This window comes from Mytilus californianus, unplaced genomic scaffold (assembly GCF_021869535.1).
Source record: "Mytilus californianus isolate M0D057914Y unplaced genomic scaffold, xbMytCali1.0.p SCAF_4, whole genome shotgun sequence".
Lineage (NCBI taxonomy): Eukaryota > Metazoa > Mollusca > Bivalvia > Mytilida > Mytilidae > Mytilus > Mytilus californianus.
In genome coordinates this window covers 22,428,509-22,448,511 of record NW_026262690.1, presented here as the reverse complement: position 1 = coordinate 22,448,511, position 20,003 = coordinate 22,428,509, and the positions used below count along the sequence as shown (strand labels likewise).

Sequence of the window (20,003 nt, the reverse complement as noted above, 5' to 3'; positions counted from 1 at the left end):
CATTTTGGTGACATACATATAACATTTTGTCTGTGTTACTGAAATAAAGTTATGATTAATTTTAATACATTTGAAAATAGGGTATAGATCTTCAAAAAATATACACGACGCTAGGACATTCACAAAAAAAAAGTTAACACTGCGTTATTACTGAAATCAGAATGCAGCCATAAGAGCAAAACGCGGAAGATGAAAATTAGAATCCACAAGACAATTAAATTGACAATAAAAAGAAGTATATCAAAACAGGAAACTGAAACTAATACAGCAAAAGCCTGCAAAACCTGTCAACAAAATCTGGATTGATATAATACAACGTAGTTTTCTTGAAGATGAGTATGTCCTGCTTTGGAAGTGTCATCTGCCATTTTAAACAGAGAATTGTCATTTTGGTGGTCATTTATTGCTTATTTGCGGTATGGGTTTTGTTTATTGTTGAAGACCGTACGGTGACCTATACTTGTTACCTTCTATGTCATTTCGTCTCTGGTTAAGATATGTCTAATTGGTCATCATACCACATCTTTTTTTTAAATTATATTCTAATAAACTTACCTGACACGTAAATCTGATTTATTAACTTAAAGAAAAACTCAAACAGTCCTAAGTCTATCCAATATTATGTCCTACATTCCTTTCAATTATCTGAAACAAATGATTGATTCTTTTTATACATTGCATCTTAAAATCACCCTATAATAAGTAATTACTGTGAATGTTTTTATAAGGAAGTTTTACAGACATTGTCAATAGTTTTCGTTGAAAGATTTAAACCGATAAAATTGTCCTGCATACATCATGTCTTGGATGGATACCCCATATTCTTTTTTTCCAGTATATGAAATCGCAGCTTTATATAGTGTCATTATAATTCCTGTAATAAATGAGAATTGGATAGATTTGAAAAAAAAATATAAACAAGAATGTGTCCATAGTACACGGATGCCCCAATCGCACTATCATTTTCTATGTTTAGTGGACTGTAAAATTGGGGTAAAAACTCTAATTTGGCATTAAAATTAGAAAGATCATATCATTAGAAACATGTGTAGTAAGTTTCAAGTTGATTGAACTTCAACCTCATAAAAAACTGTAGCTGTCTCATCAGCCTTTATAACACATCTTCTTTTATCCTTTGGTTTAATTTTACATATAACTGTGAAATTAATAATGAGTCTAAAATACAACCTACCTTATTTTTATTCGACTATATTAGTAAGACAAGTTTGTCAACTCTAAACATTTGAAGATGACAGATGATGTCCCTAAAGTAACTTGAAACGAAGAAGATTACACCTCTACATTAATTCATATGTTTTCACCTGTAAAATGAAGGAACATATACTTAAAGCAGTTATGTGTATAAAGCATGTCAACTCCGAATTGTGTTTTCGTTCTTCTCATATATTAATAAACGATGAAAACGGACATCAGCCATTTTTTTTCTTTTAACCGTTTTATGCAAACGGTTTAAAAATGTCTGTAAAACATAATACAAATTCCCTTTTTATAGTCATAATCAGCAAAGAAAGTTTTACATTGAAAGTAAAGTGGACGTAATTAAGATCATTTATTTTAATGCTTATATCTATATTAATAAAAGTTGTGAGAAAAATTTTTTTTTAAAAAAAATCTATCAGGCTCGAACTCACTACCCTTTGATTACCATTCCCACCGTCAAACCGATTACGCCATCGCGTAAACGTATATCAAGATTGTTAACTAGTGGTATATAAATGTTTCACCTGACGCTCAGTTATCGTCTGCAACACAAGTTTTCCAAAGTTTTATTTCATATTACGAATTAGTTTTTATTTTTAATCATTTACAGTATATGCCTGTACTTTTTTTTTATGAGATTCGTTGTAACAACTGTGTGCTCACCCACTGTTTTGATTTATTCTGTCGATTACTTGATTTTGCATGTGTGTGGATAAGATTATCATGTTTGAGCTTCTCTGCAATCAGAATTATTTCAATTTTGATCATTCGTTTGCAATCGTTGTAGTAAAAAGGAATGGAAAATGAATCGTTATGGCGAATAGCATGTTGTTGTCACTTGTCGGTGTGGTCGGTGACAAGAATGCGTCTTCTCAAATTAAATCCAGTCTTATTACACGGGGAAAACATTGTATTTTTAAAACGCAATTAAAAGAAAATATAACTTGTATGAATGTTTAATATTTGGTTAACTAGCTCAAAAACTTACCAGGCAATTGGAAAGAATTTATAAGAGTTTACAGTTGAATCCGTCTGCTTCAGTTCAGTGTAGTACCGGAAATCACATCCGGTCCGCATATCATTTAAATATTACGATGGGCCATCGAAACTGCCCAGATTTTTCATACATTTCAGTTTAGATTTTTAACTATGAGCGTACCTACGGCCCACGAAGATAATTGGAATACTGAAACATTTCTGTCCTAGGAATGACTGGTTTGAATATTATCGTGGGCCTTAGGTACGCTCATATTTTAAATGTACAGAAACATAAAAAAAACTACCATTTTTCCACATTTTTCACTTGCCAAGGATCTTTACAGCATCTGTACATGTATAAAATCATCACACGATGGCAAACTAGGTAGTATTTATTAAATTATAGGTTTCAAAATGCAAAGAAATTATACTATTTTGTTCGACATGTTAGTTTATTTTTTTGCCAATTTAGGGGGCCGTTTGCAGTTACTTATCGTACCTTGTCCTTTGCGATTTGATTCGCTGGTACATCATCAAAGATTTCAGGATTTTTTAAAAAATAGTTTCATTCGTCAGATGCGCGTTTTTTTCTAAGATAATACAGATGTGCCCGATTCAAAACAGTTGAAAGGCAAATATTAACGAAGTTGAAGATTATTTAAAACAAAAAAATCCAAGTTGTGCCAAATTTGATATAGGCTATTTATGTCTGGAGGTGGAATTACTGGAGTGTTTTGCATGATTTTAGACTTTTGTTTAAAGTCAATTTACGAGCTCGAAATCAAGAAGATATTGCAAATAAGCATTGTATATCTGTGTTTAATTCATCCACCAACTGTCGAAACGCAATAGAATTGAAAAACAATTGCATGCACGATCATGAATATGTGTAAACACAATTGTGTTTGGTGACATCTGCATTTCAATATAATGTAAATATTTGACAATGATTTATTTTAGATATTATTCAAATATTTATTGAAATTAATTGTATAGCTTTTAGCAATATTGCTCATGATAAAACCGTTCCTGGTACGGTAATAATCAAACGCGTTTCATTTCATGTATTTTATGATTTCGGTACTTTTTCAACAATAAAATGAAAAAAGCACATAGAAAATTAACAAATAAAACTATCGAATTAATTGAAAATCACTTTAAACGTCACATAAAGCAATACGGTCCATTAAAATCAAACGATTAAATCCATTGGATGTGTACTGATTGATACTTAAGTCTTAGAGTACATGATTAATTCACAAATTGTTATTGGGTTTGAAACAGTAACTACAAGTCGGTACTTTGTGTCTTCAGTCTTTATGTTAGCTGTTTTTGTGCGTCGTGCTTATCTGTTGAGTTAAACCATTTCCAACTGATTACTACAGTCTGTTTTTATGTTGGGATTTTTCACCTTTCTTCCAAGATAGAGGTATGGTTGGGTGCTCACAAGCATGTTTAACCCAACCAAATTCTATATTTCGCTGTTGGTTGCAGCCTGTCATATTTGTTTTTGTTGATTGTTTCGTCGAAAATCAAGCCATTGATTTATTTTGTTTGAATTATTCAGAATTTTTAATTTCGGGGCCTTTTATAGCTTACTATACGGGTTAGGTTTTACTTATATATATTGTTCACAGATATGAGAACTTTGTAGCTACGTTTATCAAACATGCAGAAACTGTGGCTCTCTTCGAATGAATGCAATTTAATGTTTGTCTTGAAGTTTAGATTCTAGTTACTGACACTGTTTATTATCTTCATTACGTGTTATAGTGTGGTTTTTTTTAAATTTGTATTTGTATATTGTAAACCTTTACTGTTCAGTTCATTTTTGGTACTATTATTTTGGCGTGACTCGGTATTTATACATCCCGCCATTGTGTTTTATGCTATGGTCGTTTTTTGTATTCTTGTGTTTTATTTTTGCCTATGAGCTTTGTCTATAGATTGTCTACATGTCATTTGGTTTTCTTTGTTGTTATAGTTGTTTGCTTTTATAATTATCAAAATTATAACACAATTTTGACTGCTGTACCCCAATTTTTGACATTATTACCTATTAAGTCTGTTTGTTTTGTTCACACATTGTTGTCAATATAATGGAATTTTATGTGACTGTCATACAAGTGAGAGGTTAAGCTAGCTATAAAACCAGGTTTAATCAACTATTTTCTACATAAGGAAATGCCGGAACCAAGTCAGGAATATGACAATTGTTTTCCATTCGTTTGACGTGTTTGAGCTTTTCATTTGCCATTGGATAAGGGACTTTTCGTTTTGAATTTTCCTTTGAGTTCGGTATTTTTGTTATTTTACTATTTTCCAAATGTCGCAACAAAAACCATATTTCTCATCATATACTCCTTACTATGTATATCATATGATATACATTATATAGAATAAAGTTCTCATCTCTGTGACTTATGTGACTCGTTTTCTACAATTAAATTTTCTTTAAATGTAAACTTTAGATACCATTGTCGATACGGAAAACACACAATCCTACATTTATTCTGCCCGAGATTTATATCCCCTCAGCATATACATGTACTGAGGCAGAAATTACCACACAATTGAGTCTGTTTCGTATAAACATAATGATTGCTTTCAGGTTGAAACATTGACAACGAAGAGTATTACGAATAACAGAGCTGCGTCTTAGATATAAACTAAATAAATTTGTTTTTACTTGAACTTAAATGTACATTCTGTCAGTTATAAAACACTGGTTTCCAATAATGATTCAAAGGTCACTGTAACAAAATAAAAACAACAATGATTACTTATTTCGGTATACTGAATATGACCATTACCAGTAGCCGATGCTCTCTTATTGTATTATAGTTTTAGAATTCCTTTATTATATTTATTCTATAACATGGGTAAATATCAACAGTTATCATTCAATCGAATGATTCTAAAGGGAATAGACTATAATTGATAATTATTGAACATATTTTACATTATTAACAAGAAAGAATCAACCCAGTTTCAAATTTCACTCTATAATTACAGTTTACTCAATGGGTTTGGTATTGCATAGAATAAAAAATAATTATTTCTTGCGTGTAAATTTGGGTTATTTTATCTATCCAATATTATACTCATTATATGTCCATAGCAAGTTTTCAGATGTTGCACTGAATGTCCAAGATAAAGGCATGCAACAATTCCACGAGAATAGCACTTATTTTGTCAAATTTCGTTATTCAAATCTAAGACACAATTTTGAAATGTAGAGACATCAGATTGTGTAGTCCCAAAATTGTGTAGTCCCAAGCTAAAACAATGGTAGAAGATATCAAGAGGGAATTCAAAACAAATAAATTGAAGAAAAATAGACCATGTCATGACCGATAGAATATTTTGTTGAGTAATTCAGAGAATTACGTAAAGTGCACGAGCATTTCTAGTCCACAGAATTACCGTAAACATACACTATTTTGCTGCTGTCCGTTTTGTTTTTATCTAAACTTCCTCTTACTTCTGGGATTGAATTAACTACAGTATCATATACTATTGTTTAATTTATATATATATATTTCTGCATATACTCACTGTTATTCATTGTTGAAGGTAGTACAGTGACGTGTAGTGGTTGGAATAATGTCTCATTGGCAATCATACCACATCTCCTTATTTTTGTTTCATTATTTTGTCTAAAAATTTCGTCGTCTGAATCCTATTGTGTTATATGTCAACTTTTGATTAAAATGATATCCAAGTGCAATGGATTTGATATCCAAGTGCAATGGTCTATCTCTCTATGCAACTATATTTCAAAATTTCTATGAGTTTTAGTCTGACCTTCATTGTTCTATTTCCACATTCCCATTGGATTATAATAGCTTATTCATCTAGTTAGGTCAGAGAAAGATAATTTATGGCATTGTATCTCGACAATTTTTCATGTATTTCTGCTGTAAAATGATTATCAAAATTATCTCAGTGGCACTATGCTTAAATTGTTTGCATGGTTTGAACTCAATCTATAAGCAATTCTTATCAAATCCAGCAGTTCATAATTGGGGATATTACATAGTTAAAAAATCCATGGTCTATCTCCAATATAATCAATTTTATTTTAATGTGGCAATTTATGGATAAATTAATAGTTTTTAAAATATGGAAATGTGCATGATTGCTAAGGAGACAACTATCCTCCAAAGTTCAAATGACGTGATGGTCAGCAATTATAGATCACAGTATTTGAAGTTTTCACTTTGCATTTTCCAGAAAATCATTGATATCAAGATTGTAGACAACATTTGATTCGGTGAACACTTTAAAAACCAGTCAAATTGATATTATGAATAATATTGATTCTTTGCCTTATATCATATATAGATTTCTAGTCTAGACATATGCAGCAATGCGGTAGACCATAGCTATAGTGAATACGACATCGAAGGATTTCGTCAGCAATCTAACTTGCAACTCGTACATTGTTGTTAAATGGAATTCGAACAATATCATATCAAATGAATAAAATGTAATCAGTCGTACACATCAATGAGACCGCAAGCCAACGTCACAATATACCACACTACATTGTGTCTTTTGTCTGCTGTCGTATTGCGACAAAATTATTGTTATAAATATCATGTCTTGCCTGAAAGTATTATAATTAGTGGATATATTTTTAAAGTGTAACTTTGTTTCATGCATTCATTTTCTCCATATAACTTTAGGGTTCCTAAAAGAATATTGGAATGTTATAATTAAGAAATAATTCTTTTATGCCATGCTCTATGCTCTTTAAACGTTGGTATGCATTATATTTGTCAATATCTTTATACCGAGCGGTAGCGAAAGGCAGCCATTATGATTTTAAGAAGACAAAAACGATATAGAAAATCTACCGTTTCACGATAAAAAATGAACAGATACATGTTAACTTACTTTTTAGAATAATTTTATTCAATTTCCTAGCGAGATACACCAATACAAATGTCCCTTTTGTTCTCCGGCTTTGTTCAAAATACAACTGACGTTGCAAATTCAATTGTGACGTCAATCACGTGCAGACCATGTTCTATTGCAATTAAAACATGGCTTTGTTTCCAAAGCGAAAGAAGAACGTCATATTATAATATATAAACAATTACTTGAGTTTGGTTGGGGGATGGGGTGCGTAAATAAACAACAGGTTGTAATAAGATCCTTGTTGTTATTATGAACCAAGAGCCAAGGAGGTTAGATCTCGCAGTTTTATAATGAAGAACATTTCGTCAGCTTTACTGACACCATTACGACTTGGTTGAAAGTTATCACGTCTAGTAATTCAGTTTTGAACTGAGACGGTCATTTTGATCTAATATTTTTAGTCTTTCATCTTATTTTTAGACTTATCCAGTGCGGTTATTTCAGGACTGTTCAGAAAATTCGCCTGCAGTCAATCAAGATCAGTTCAGTTCATGTGTAAAGATTGTTCTGTAGCTATTTACCTGTACAAAACAACACGTACTTAATTGTCTGAAGAGGCACTGAACAGTGCTGGATTGACTACTAGAAAAATGTGTGAACAATATTAAATTAAAACAAGAAGATATCTGAAAAGTAGTATTACCGTTTTGAGTTTAGATGTTTAGATCAAAATGACCATTTAATACTTAAATTCCTTTATTAGTGTATGGAATAGCTGTGTCATAAATGACCACAGATATGTTTCAAACGTTGCAACCACAATCAAATCCTCCTTTCGTCGAATTTGTACTTATCATCAGTAACATGATGGGTGCCACTACTGGAACATTGATCTGCTAATCCTTCTGGAGCACCCGACATTACCCAAAGTTGTAGGAAGGGGTTCTTGTTATTCAGTTTTTAGTTTGAAGTCTTTTTCGTCTCTCGTCTTTTGTTTTGTATGCCCCTTTGGTATCCTAAGCCACTATTTTTATGTATTTGTTTTTATCTGATTTTGTTTAACGTAATTGCAGCTGCCTTTATACCACTGGTAAACACAATTCTATATTTTTTCCAAAACTACTCTTATTTAATTCTGTTTTTTTTACAGTTAATCAGCTGTTGTATGGAGTCATAAGATCTCGACACATTATTATTGTTTCATAGAGTAGTAAAAGGGATGACATAGCAAACATATTTGATAAAACTTAACTGACAAAATATTGAATATACACGTTACCACCTTTTTGCTACAATGTAGAGTTCACATATATATTCCTTATATTTATCTATCGCACTTTTGTAGTGTGATGGCGTTGATGAGTTTCAACAGGCACCAGGCTTCATTAGTGCAAGTTATAATATCTAATGCTACATTTAAGAATTTCGCCAGATCGATAGTCACTGAAATGCCTTCGTGTTCCATAGACATACTATTTAAGAAAACCGAATCGTTATACTGATTTTCAAACTTAAAAAATACCACCATGCAAATAAATCATAAAACCCATTCGTGAGTAGCGACAAGCTGATTACCTTTCTTTAATGAAATATTAATGAGTTACCAAACCATATATGCCACACCCGTGGGTATGAGGTAAAATAATCGAAGTTATTTATGATATGTATGTTTATTAGAGTTTGGGTTGTGTGTGACAGCCTAGATATATTTTTTTAAAATTTATCAGTAAGACCAGATTTGTCGAAGACTCAGAATCGAAAAAAAAAAAAATGAAAACAACACGTGATAAATTTCATGCGATCGAAGAATGCTTTCAAGTAGTTTGATGTAAATATAGGATTCCGATTTCATTACACGACAATTGTTTAAGTAATAACCTTTATCAGGTACCACTGAGACCAACGATTTTAAAAGCTAAATACATAAATCATTGGCGTATTAACCAAAGAGGATAAAATCGTATAAGGTTAATTTTGCATATTTCCTTCTGTAAGTTATGGTAAGCTTAGTATACACTAAGTTCAGGTTTTATGAGATCAATTGCACTAAATGTACACTTTTTTTATTGATTTTATTTATCAATAATAACGCAGATGAATAAAACAATTATCTACCTTGTATTTCAAAGTAGCAGTCCGGTATGCGGTTTAAATACAACAAAAGAATTGGAACTCTTGTGTTTAGAAGATAGAAAAGTGAAATAAACTTTGTATACGGTTGCCAAGATGTCACAAAAGTTACTTTCCGTCAAAACATTATAAATATTTGCATTCACGTTGATCCATTTTCATATTGTACAACTGTTAACAATGCAACTTGCTAACAATCGTTTTTAAAACTACCAGAAGTCCAGCTGTTACGTCAATAAGGGGGTCTCCTTATAAACTGCTACTTTTTTTTTGCCCGACATAGAAAAAATCAGAAAAATTACGAATATTGAGAAATGAATTATCAATCGGTTCAGACCATTCCCAAAGTGGCACACCAAAATTTGACATTTGTACGAAATATCAAAGTTGGATGTTATCTGGCGGGGTTTCCTCGTTGACTAACGCATCGAACACACCCCGTCTTAAAAATGTAACATCACATGACTTTTTAGTGATTAAAACTGTTATTCAAAAAAATTATTTGCATGTTTGATATGTGGTTTTACTTAAATAAGTACAATTACTCTGACAGTCATATTTTCTGTACCATTTAAAAAGTTTTGTTACACATTGAGTTTCACCTTAGTTATGCGGTAACCCGGATTGGTTGACCATTGTCAAGTTGAGTTCTTGGGGGTAGCAAAGTCCTATAAATTAATATAAGACATCGAAGGTTCATATCAATTACATTCAACGGACTTTTCTTTAATATCAATGTTGAACCTCGAATTCAACATTGATGGTAAGAACAATATCCGATAAAAAACGTTTAATGTAAATAATATGAACCTTCGAAGTCGTTGAGGTTCAACATTGATAGTAAAAAAAAATCCGATAAAAAACGTTGAATGTTTATGAACTTTCGAAGTCTTATATTATAGGACTAGGGGTAGCATAGATTTATATCGTTGTATTTTTATTGTTTGTGTTAACCTATTTGTACTTTCGGAATTTTGTTTGATACATATAACATTGATCTTGTAATTTCTTGTAATTTAGTTTGCGTCTTATTTCTTTGGTGTCATGTTTTGGTTATGTTTGTGTTCGATCAAACAATATTGACAAGTCGACAGTTGCCCACCAACATTTGCGTGATCTGGTTATTTCTTGTGACTCTTTGCGTCTAATTTGTGGATTGCAGTTCTGTTTTTTTTTGTCATATGTTTCGATCGTACAACGTTTTAAAAGTCGACAGTTGCCCGTCGAGATGGTGTGATCTTGTTTTTTCTTGTGATGTGTTAGCGTCTTTAATTCGGATTTCAGATGTTTCAGTGATTTTTTTGGGGTTATATTTTCGTTATATTTTTTTCTCGATCTTATAGCATCTTACAATTGTCCGCCGAGATGATGTGATATTTCTTTCTTTGATCGCGAATATTATTCATAAGATTTATTATTTATATCTTTTACTTTTTTTAATAGTTTACCCACAGTCGTAAAGTTGTGAGACATTTAGAGTCGTGCATACGAGATCTTGACTAAGTTAACAGTTTTACATTTAGACTATATTTTATTATAGATCTTCGCATAAGGACTCGCTTGTATTATCGTGCTTTACTTAAATAACTGTCCTAATATTAGTTGTGTGATAGTTCTTCATAACTCAGAAACAGATTCAAGAATATTAAAGTTCTTCACATAATGACTCGCTAATATTATTTTTTATCTTATACGGTGGCTCACTATAATTTCAGTTTTTCTCATACATGCTCACTTTTACAACTAGTACACGAGTGTCTTCATATTTCACGTACTACACATATTTTGAAGAATGTACAACCTGTTTTATTTAAAATTTATTTTGATGCTGGTTTTAAAAAAGATAGCAGATGAGTTCAGATGATCAAGTTATTGGAACAAAGAGAGTAGAGAAACCAAAGGCACTGCTATATCATCTCAGCAATTAAATCACATTAAAGCTTGTGTTAGAAATTAACAAATATGTGTAGCAGAAGAAAAACAACGGTGCATGCATCTGAAAATACCATCAGTATTACAAATGTATGAAGGAGACTGTTCTGTTATGGATACGTTTGACAAATTCTGCATGAAAAAAAAAAGACAGTTCCTATTGTGGGATAATTTATTCATATATATTGATTCTTCCATAATTCAAATTGGAATCTCAGATTAGCACCACTTAAAAGCATCTCCCCTCTGTTCCATGCGTTTGATCGGCATATGTACTTGAGAATCATTGAATTCCAAGACATCTGACTATCAATTATAGTAGAACTTCCACACAATATTTTAACGTGCTTTCAAAATGGGGACTTTTCAGCCAGCGTAACAGGTAAGGCATGTCAGCATCTTGCACTAAACGAGGCTCATGAGTCTCTTATAAACCGTGATGTTAATGAATCTGTTAGGAAACCATCTGCATAACGTCATGATAAAACTACTGTCTATCTTCCTTTTCGAGCATTACTGCAAAAAAAAAATTAAACAAGCAATTAAAGAGGGGTTCCAACCACATGTTCCCCATACAAACGGGTCTGAACACAGCACTTTACTCCGGATCTGCTACTGGATTTATACATCAGATGCATCACGAGATATATGCATGTCATGATATATATATGAACTAATTTAAAAGATAAATATATATCGAAAATGTTGAATTATCATTAATATCTATGAAACCACAGATCTTACTTAATTGTCCAAGTTTTTCAAATAATATCAAATGTTTTTATTGGTCTTTACTTGTTGGGAAAATGTTCTGGATTCATTGTTGGCTAAATTATCAATGTTAGGTTATTGCATATTTTTTAGAGCTGTCTTTTTAAATAATGAATTGAAAAAGGGGGATGGATATTCATATTTAACATTTGACTATATTTTCAACATATCTAACGAATATGTGAGAAAAATAGGTTTAGAATACGATATATTTCTTTTGTTCTGTTAAACAATAGCAGGTATTGTAGGATTATTAAGGTATTCCGGTGTTTTTTAAAGCACCCCCCTTTTTGTAATATACACCACAAAACATTAAGTTAGGATAAAGAACCAATAACCCGGTAAATAGAATAATTAACATTGAGTTCATTTGTGTGATAAGCGCTTTTTAGCGACTTTATGAGCGTGTATTATATAATGTTACAGTGTAACAAACGTAATCAAACACACCCGTAAAAATAACATTATCTCCCCTGAAAATGCTTAACAACAAGACACAAAAAACTGCTACCTTTTTTTGTCCTATGTCACATAATTATGAAAACACATTAGACAGATAGGGGATACGGTGGTTGTATACATGTTTGAATGTGTAGGTGGCACACTCAGAACGATCGTCTCTTGATTTTTTAAAAATTTTCTACCTTCGGTTTCCGGGTCATCGTAGCAACACGTTTCGTTCCATTCCAGCTATTCCTGATTATGAATTATTCTACAACATACATTTATCCTAAAGCAACAACTATTCATACACACCTATACTAATGGGGATCGTCTAGTTCCTAACTGATTCCTTTAATCGTACCTATCCTGACGACACCCATCGTTGTCGCGTCTACCATTGGAGGCAGCGAAATGACATGATTTGACCGGAGAGCGAAATAAACAAGGGAAGCAATTTCATCGAACCGCATCCCGGACTGGTAGGTTTTACATGTGGTTTATCTTGAAATTTTCTTGACGTCTGCTTGAGCACGGAAACAATGATTGTTTGGACAATACTTCACGCGCCAATAAATTGTGTTGGAAGATGATTTGGCCAGTTTTGTTTATGTAGGCTTTATTATGCAATGTTATAAACAATGAACGAAATCCTCGTTTTTCTGTAAAATTTATTCAATGTATTTGAACCATTTTTTGCCATTTGATTATACTTAATAAATATTTGTCTTTTTTATGTTTGCTCTTTTTAATTGCCTTTTAGTAGTTCCATCACTGTTTATTCATATGCAAACATGTTGGGACAAAATTTAAACTTGAACAATCTAGCTGTCTTAACAAAAAATCTATAATATCAATCATATTACTGTATTTTGTTGAAAACTGTCAGCAACAACTTTAAATGTCGGAAAAAAATTTGATGGAAAGGAACGTTTTCGTAGAGATGTCTATTGATGATATATAATTTGGCATAAAAAAGATGTGAAAAACCGAACGACACAAATAACCAACAGTCATATAAAATGCGAAAAAAACCTTTGATGTCCATTTATACAACTGCGTCACTAAAAGTTGATTCCAATCGCACTATTCAAATAAGGTTTTATAAAAGCTAAAAAAAAAAAACCCACTTGAAATTAATTATTTCAGAAAATCGCATCAAAGAACTGAAACAATAATACCAGAGCGTGTCGGAATTAATCATGTAAAAAGTATTGCAAGTAATAAGGAAAAATAAAATCAAAGGGATATTTACGAAGTCTATGATAATGAACTCGTCAGTTATGGTTGCATAAAGTTTTTAAAAATAATTTGTTTTATTCCTTTTGAATAGAAATTGAACGGAATAACTATTGCATTTGCGTTCTACTCAATTAATGTATATTAAAGATTTTTGAAACTAATTTGAAAATGCATTAAAATATATTTTCGAGTATGTTGCTTCTTGTCAAGTTTCTAAAGATTCCAACAGTCTTTGCTATTTGGAGATACTCTGAGTTTAGAAAACAACAAGTATTTCAGCAATTTACTGGAAGCAATTTAAACAAATGATTCAAAAAGTTGAGTTTGATAATGGTTCAAAAGAACGATTAGGAAAGTTATGACAACCAATAATCTAAATAAATATTGATTATTCTCTTTTGATTTAAAGAAATAATCGTTTCACATGGGGAACAGAAATTACTATCAATGCTTTCAATGTACACTTGAATACTCGTCAAATAGTATTTTGGACATTTGATAAAAAAATAAACGGTGATAACTATGCATTTCAAGTTTTGAAAGTTTCTGAAACAAAACATAATATGTGTTTGTTTCACGTTTGTACATCAAGCAAAAAGTATTAAAAAAAATATCCGGAACGGACGGGAAACAACTGTCACATTTCTGGATTGATAAATGCATTTTCCGAAGAAAATGATGGGTTAAAGCTGGTTTTATAGATAACTAAACCTACCACTTGTATGACAGTTTTTTATAGTTGTTTATAGTTCCGTTATATTGACAAAATTGGGGGAGTAACCCAAACATACATAATTGATTAATGTGACAATAATTGGGATCCATGAAGCAAATGCAAGGCATAAACGATCTTACATTAAGTATGACCACAATGAAACCACAGTCATGTAATGTCAGCTACAAAAATGCTACATCTCAACATCACGATAATTCGGATATTCAGAGAATATAGTAAATGGGTTTTTCGGTCTTCCTGTTGTAATTAGAGTTCATAGGATCAGTTCACTTACTTATTATTCTATAAAAAGTCAATAAAACACAAAATGAAGATAATGTTATTACATTTGAATTTCCTAAAGGACAAAATACAACTATCTTCAATTCAGCCACAATAACTATAAGTACGGTTTCCTTTTAATTGTATATATTGTAATATATATATATATATGTATAGGTTACAAGGTGTCCGTACAGGATGAACATTGGTTCATGTAACCAGCTGATCAGACACAAAGAAACGGTATATGTATTTCATAATCTTATCTGCTCCAAACCAATTATTTTTAACATTTTTTTTTAGACAAATACATGAACAATAAACAAATGCACCTATGACAAGTAAAGGACAATAGGATTGAAATGATTTATCACATTTAGGCAAAAGTTTAATTTCATTAAGATAAAAATTGAATTTAAACAAGAAGCTCTCAAATTAAGAGCCTGACTTGGTCACCAGGTAAAAATATGCTAGTTCTGATATTATTTTTTACCTTTATTGCAATCAATTATTCCAAACTCAAAGCAATTGTTTTATGCAGACGAAACGGGTCTGCTGTACTATATTTTAGGACAGCCAGTTGGATACAATAAACTACTCATGTATACACAGGCCAGAGTCTGAGCTTGTTTTGCTATGATATAAAAACTAAAGTGACGAAAAAAGGTCATTTATTCAGAATCATAAAATGCAAAAAATATATTTTGCAAATAAAACATTTGACATAAAAGTTCATAATTAAAATGAAATTATAATACATAATTAATACGAAATTACATCAACTAAAATCATATCAATTGAAAAAATGACAAAGAATAGCAAAGGTGGGGAGAAAAATCTGCCTCACTAATAAACATATATACATATCTACTTCTAAAGATAAAATTAAGGGAGGTATTCGGGTGGGAATTTTTCACAAATTGTTTGATAAGAATTACAATTTAACACGTAAAAAGCTGATGATGAAAGGAAGTGACCACAACGCAATTACACGTGAACTCGTACTGACCCCGCAAGATCATTGACCAAGAAGAAAGATGTAATCCAATCATGCACAGGTCACGTGAAAACATGTAATCTAATTTCAAGAACTTATCGTTTAATAAAGTAAGACAAATCTGACCCGTACAGAGACATCTCAATTTACAGTACAAGTTGCTGTCTTTAAAAAAAAGAAATGCAATCGTAAACCCAAATGCTTGTTTGGCATTAAATATTAGATAATTGTTTTTTTTTGGATAAGAGTTAGTTTCTAGGCTTATGTTCAAATACAAATGTGAAGAAATTTAATCAATTAATGATTATTTGTGCTTAACAAAAAATGCAATACGTGAATCTTAATAGCTGTTTTTATTGGAATTTGAGATATGTTCATGGTTATTTGAACAATGGCTTGATATTGTTCATTATTAAGATCCTTACACATGCTCTGCAAGGTTTTTGTGATGCTTAGGGTAGTGAGCATTGGCAATTTTAAGTTGTGTGCTTTGTGTTCTTAAAAGTTTTAGATGACAAACCTCTTTTGTTAAAAACAAAAACTTTTTAAAACCTTTAACTCGATTTGAAGATATTTTTTGAATGTCCCTTTTTATTTTGATGTTTTCTTATATTTTAAATTGTGGGTCATGAAAAAAGGCCTGCAAGTTTAATTGTAAATATATATAATTTGAAATGCACTGTATTCTCTTCACCTTGATGACCAAAACCAATTCATTAAGAAAGCTATTTACAGCCTAGACAAAACAGCTTACACCTTGTACTTATAAATAAACAAACTAAATTGAAAACAACAAAACAACTAACATAATCAAACCTGAAATTATCACTGAATACCCATTTCTAAACATTAGTTTGTTTAAAGGCCACATTTATGAACTGTTGTAAGGTGTTCCTTTTTTTATTTGAACACGTTTTTTCATTAACTTTTAAAGGGTGTCTTTTACATGGTAAAGTTACACTACTGTCTTATGGTATGTATGTAAATTCTTTTAAAACAGGTGTATTCATAAGCACATGTCCCAATTCAGAAGCATGTTGTTTAGTGGGTTTTTTTTGTGCAGTTCATATTTGCTTTTTGTTTCTGGTTTGAAGTTAAATTAGATTTGATTTTTCCTGTTTCAATTGTTTTATAACAGTGTCTTGGGGCCCCTAGTAGGATGCAGTTCAATGTGAGCCAAGCCTTTGTGTTGAAGGCTGTATTATAACCTATAATTGCTTACTTTGACTACACTGTGTCTTGATGGAGAGTTGTCTCATAGGTATTCCTACCACATTTAACAAATCCATTAGAATAATCTAAATATTGAAATGGAACTGAAGTTGCCTTGTAGGTTTCTTATATTGACCTATCCTTTTTCTCTCGTGCTGGATAGTTTTATACTAGTCATTTGGGGGCACTGTATAGCCTACTGATCACTGAGATGGCTTGTATTGAAAGAAAAAATGTAACCTGTAAAATTTTGCTTAATTGTATCACATTGTGTCTTGAAAGGGAGTTGTGTCATTGACATTCATACCACATCTTCTGATTTTTATATTGAAGCAGTTTTGAATGAAAAAAATCATTGATTTCCAATATTGAATTTTTTTTTAACTCAAATTAGTCCATACTAAAGAAACTAATTCCTCAATTATATATGTCATACAATGTCATGTTTCTTGCTGCTTCGATGTTAAAGTGAAAGAAATCGTCAATGCAAACAACAAAGCAATTTAATACCAATAATATTTTATTTTAAACAAACATGGCAAGATCATTTTAGAGAAAATACAAAAGCTCAGGCACTACAAAATAATAAAGTTTTATATAACTTTTCAAAATTAAGAATCTCTTTCAAATATTCAGACACTTACAATGTATCAATTTATATGCAATGATACTACTTGAACAAATTTTGATTTTGAAACTTGAAGTTAATTGGGAAAGTGTTTAAGTAAGAAATTGGCTAAGATATTGAATTTTTTAACTGGTTATGAAATCCTTTTCTCTGACAGATTAATCATAATTAAGGACAACAAAAATCATGTCTGCATGTACATGTATTAAGAACTCAGATATGTGTTATGTTTATAATACCATACTAGTGTGCTAGTTAATACTATTTAAACAAAACTGTTTCTATTCTAATTTAAGTTCCCTACCAACAGAGGCATGAACTATACATTGTATCAGTTTTTTTTTGTGTATGTGGTTTGTTTATATTTTCATAAATTTATATTTCCCATTGTTTATGTTTGTACATATCTGTATATCAGATTTTTTAGAGCTGCAACCAAAAGTTTCAAAGCCTCGCTTAAGTCTAAAAATATATTGAGTATGCATTGACAAATTATGTCAATTGTTTTGGCGATATTTTTGTATGTTCCAAAAAGGACATACGATTTGTCAAGTGGGATTTTCTCTGGTATATTACCTAAAATGTTTTCATCTAGTTCCCACCCTAAATGTAAATCAATTGTAGATGTTACCCAATTATTTCCATGCATACAGGCAACAAATATAAGGCTAAGCTATTTGACTATCTTTTTTGAAGTACGACAGTTTGTAAATTTTTATTACAGATCGAAAATGTAAACACGGAAGTGTCATGATGTGATTAAAAACACATGTTCCGGATATGGCCCCGAAATTTTCCGCAATTCCTCGATACGTAAAATTTGTTTCAGAAAGTAATTTTTGGATTATGAAGTTCCAAAAACACGGAAAACATATAAAATATCAAAAAAAGTAATGATAAATCAAAAAATCAAAACACAAAAAGTCAAAATACATTACCCAATAAACAGACAGACAAAACTTTTTTTTTTTGAGTCTGGTTTATATTGTCAAAAATGTCAAATCTGTGCTTTTCACCATCTGTGTCTGTCCCATAAACATGACCATTAAAGTACCAAGCACTAGTGATACTTTCGTGTAGATGCATTCTATTAATCAGACCTTGGTTCTTTTGTGTTATGTTATCTCCTATTTTAATTTCTATGCTCTTTTGTAGATCTTTTCGTTTCTTGAGAATAGCTATTTTATTTTCCATACGCAGGAATTTTACGATAACTGGTCTTGGGTAACCATGTTTTCCAGGAATGCCTTGCATAACTACAATGTCTGTTTTGTTTAGATTTATTCCTACCTTGTCCTTTAATGTAGTTATCAATTCTGGTATTAATTGTTCACCTCGTCTTTCTTGTAAGTTGTGTATCTTTATGTTTTTCTTACGGGAATATTGCTCATTCCAATTTGCCATATGAACCCCTTCTGTTACCCCTATTTCTATTTGTTTTATCTCTTCTGTCATCTTTCTGAGTTCTTTATGCAGAGCAGCATTTTTTTCAAGTAAATTTGCATTATCAAAATCTATGGAGTCCATTTTCCTGCGAACCATCTCAAATTTCTTATCATGACACTCCTTCATCTTTACCCTTTCTTTGTTTACCTCTTCAAGTATCTCTTTTTTTATTTCTGTTTTCCATTTATTTAGTAATTTTCCCATAATATTGGTGACAATTTCCTCAATATCATCTTTTTTAACTATTTTATCCATGGATTTTCTTTTATCTTACCTCCTATATATTTCTAGGAATATGACTGGTTAAAAGCGTCCGCGTGGAGACCGTGTATATTCCATATTATGTTAGTAGGGAGGCGGGGCTTATTTCATACACGGTTAGTAGTGGTGTTACGTCCCTTTATAAAAACAAAACGGTACTGAGAAAAAAATCTTAAAGGTTTCAACAGACGAAGAAATTGATGATGAAGATTAAAATAAATTTATAAAACACATTTAAACCTAACAAGTTGTTATTGTTGGCATCTATTTTTGTAGGATCAATGTAAGTAGTTTCTTAATGCTAACGGTATTGAATACTTGCTCATTTTGATAGGTCACTAGTTTAAATTTCACACGTTAAGATAGTCGGAAAGATAAATTCGTACCATAGTGTGCTAGCTACGTAATACGGTATATATGGGGTCAGTAAATTCCATATGGGGATTCGAGCTTCGCTCTCACCCCATATGGAATTTACTGACCCCATATATACCGTATTAGGTCACTAGCACACTATGTAACTAATAATGTCTTCTAATTCCCTCTATACATATAGAGTGATCTGAGCTATCTGATATGCATGTACGTGGACGTTTATTTGGGTTACATTTGTCACTTGTATTTGTATTGTTCAAATAGAATACTGATTCAGTTGTGTCTACTTTATCTGTTGCATTATCATTACAGTTTTTCAATTTTCCCACAGACGCTTTGGACACAAAACTTGTAATTTGAGATTGCGACATCATCGATAAGTCGAGTGCACCCTAACTGATTTGTAATAATGTCTATTGCCAGGTGTGTTCTGTTCAAAAGTCTTTTATTTCCCTACCTCCGTCTCCAATACATATGAATAACTATAGATCATCTATACGAAGCAC

The 20,003-nt window shown here is 31.4% G+C and overlaps 1 protein-coding gene across 1 annotated transcript in view; it reads left to right on the top strand.

The window, feature by feature from the left end:
- Positions 1 to 20,003, top strand: part of LOC127737711 (uncharacterized) — a 95,846-nt gene that overhangs the window by 53,829 nt on the left and 22,014 nt on the right. The gene's annotated exons all lie outside the window — the stretch shown is intronic.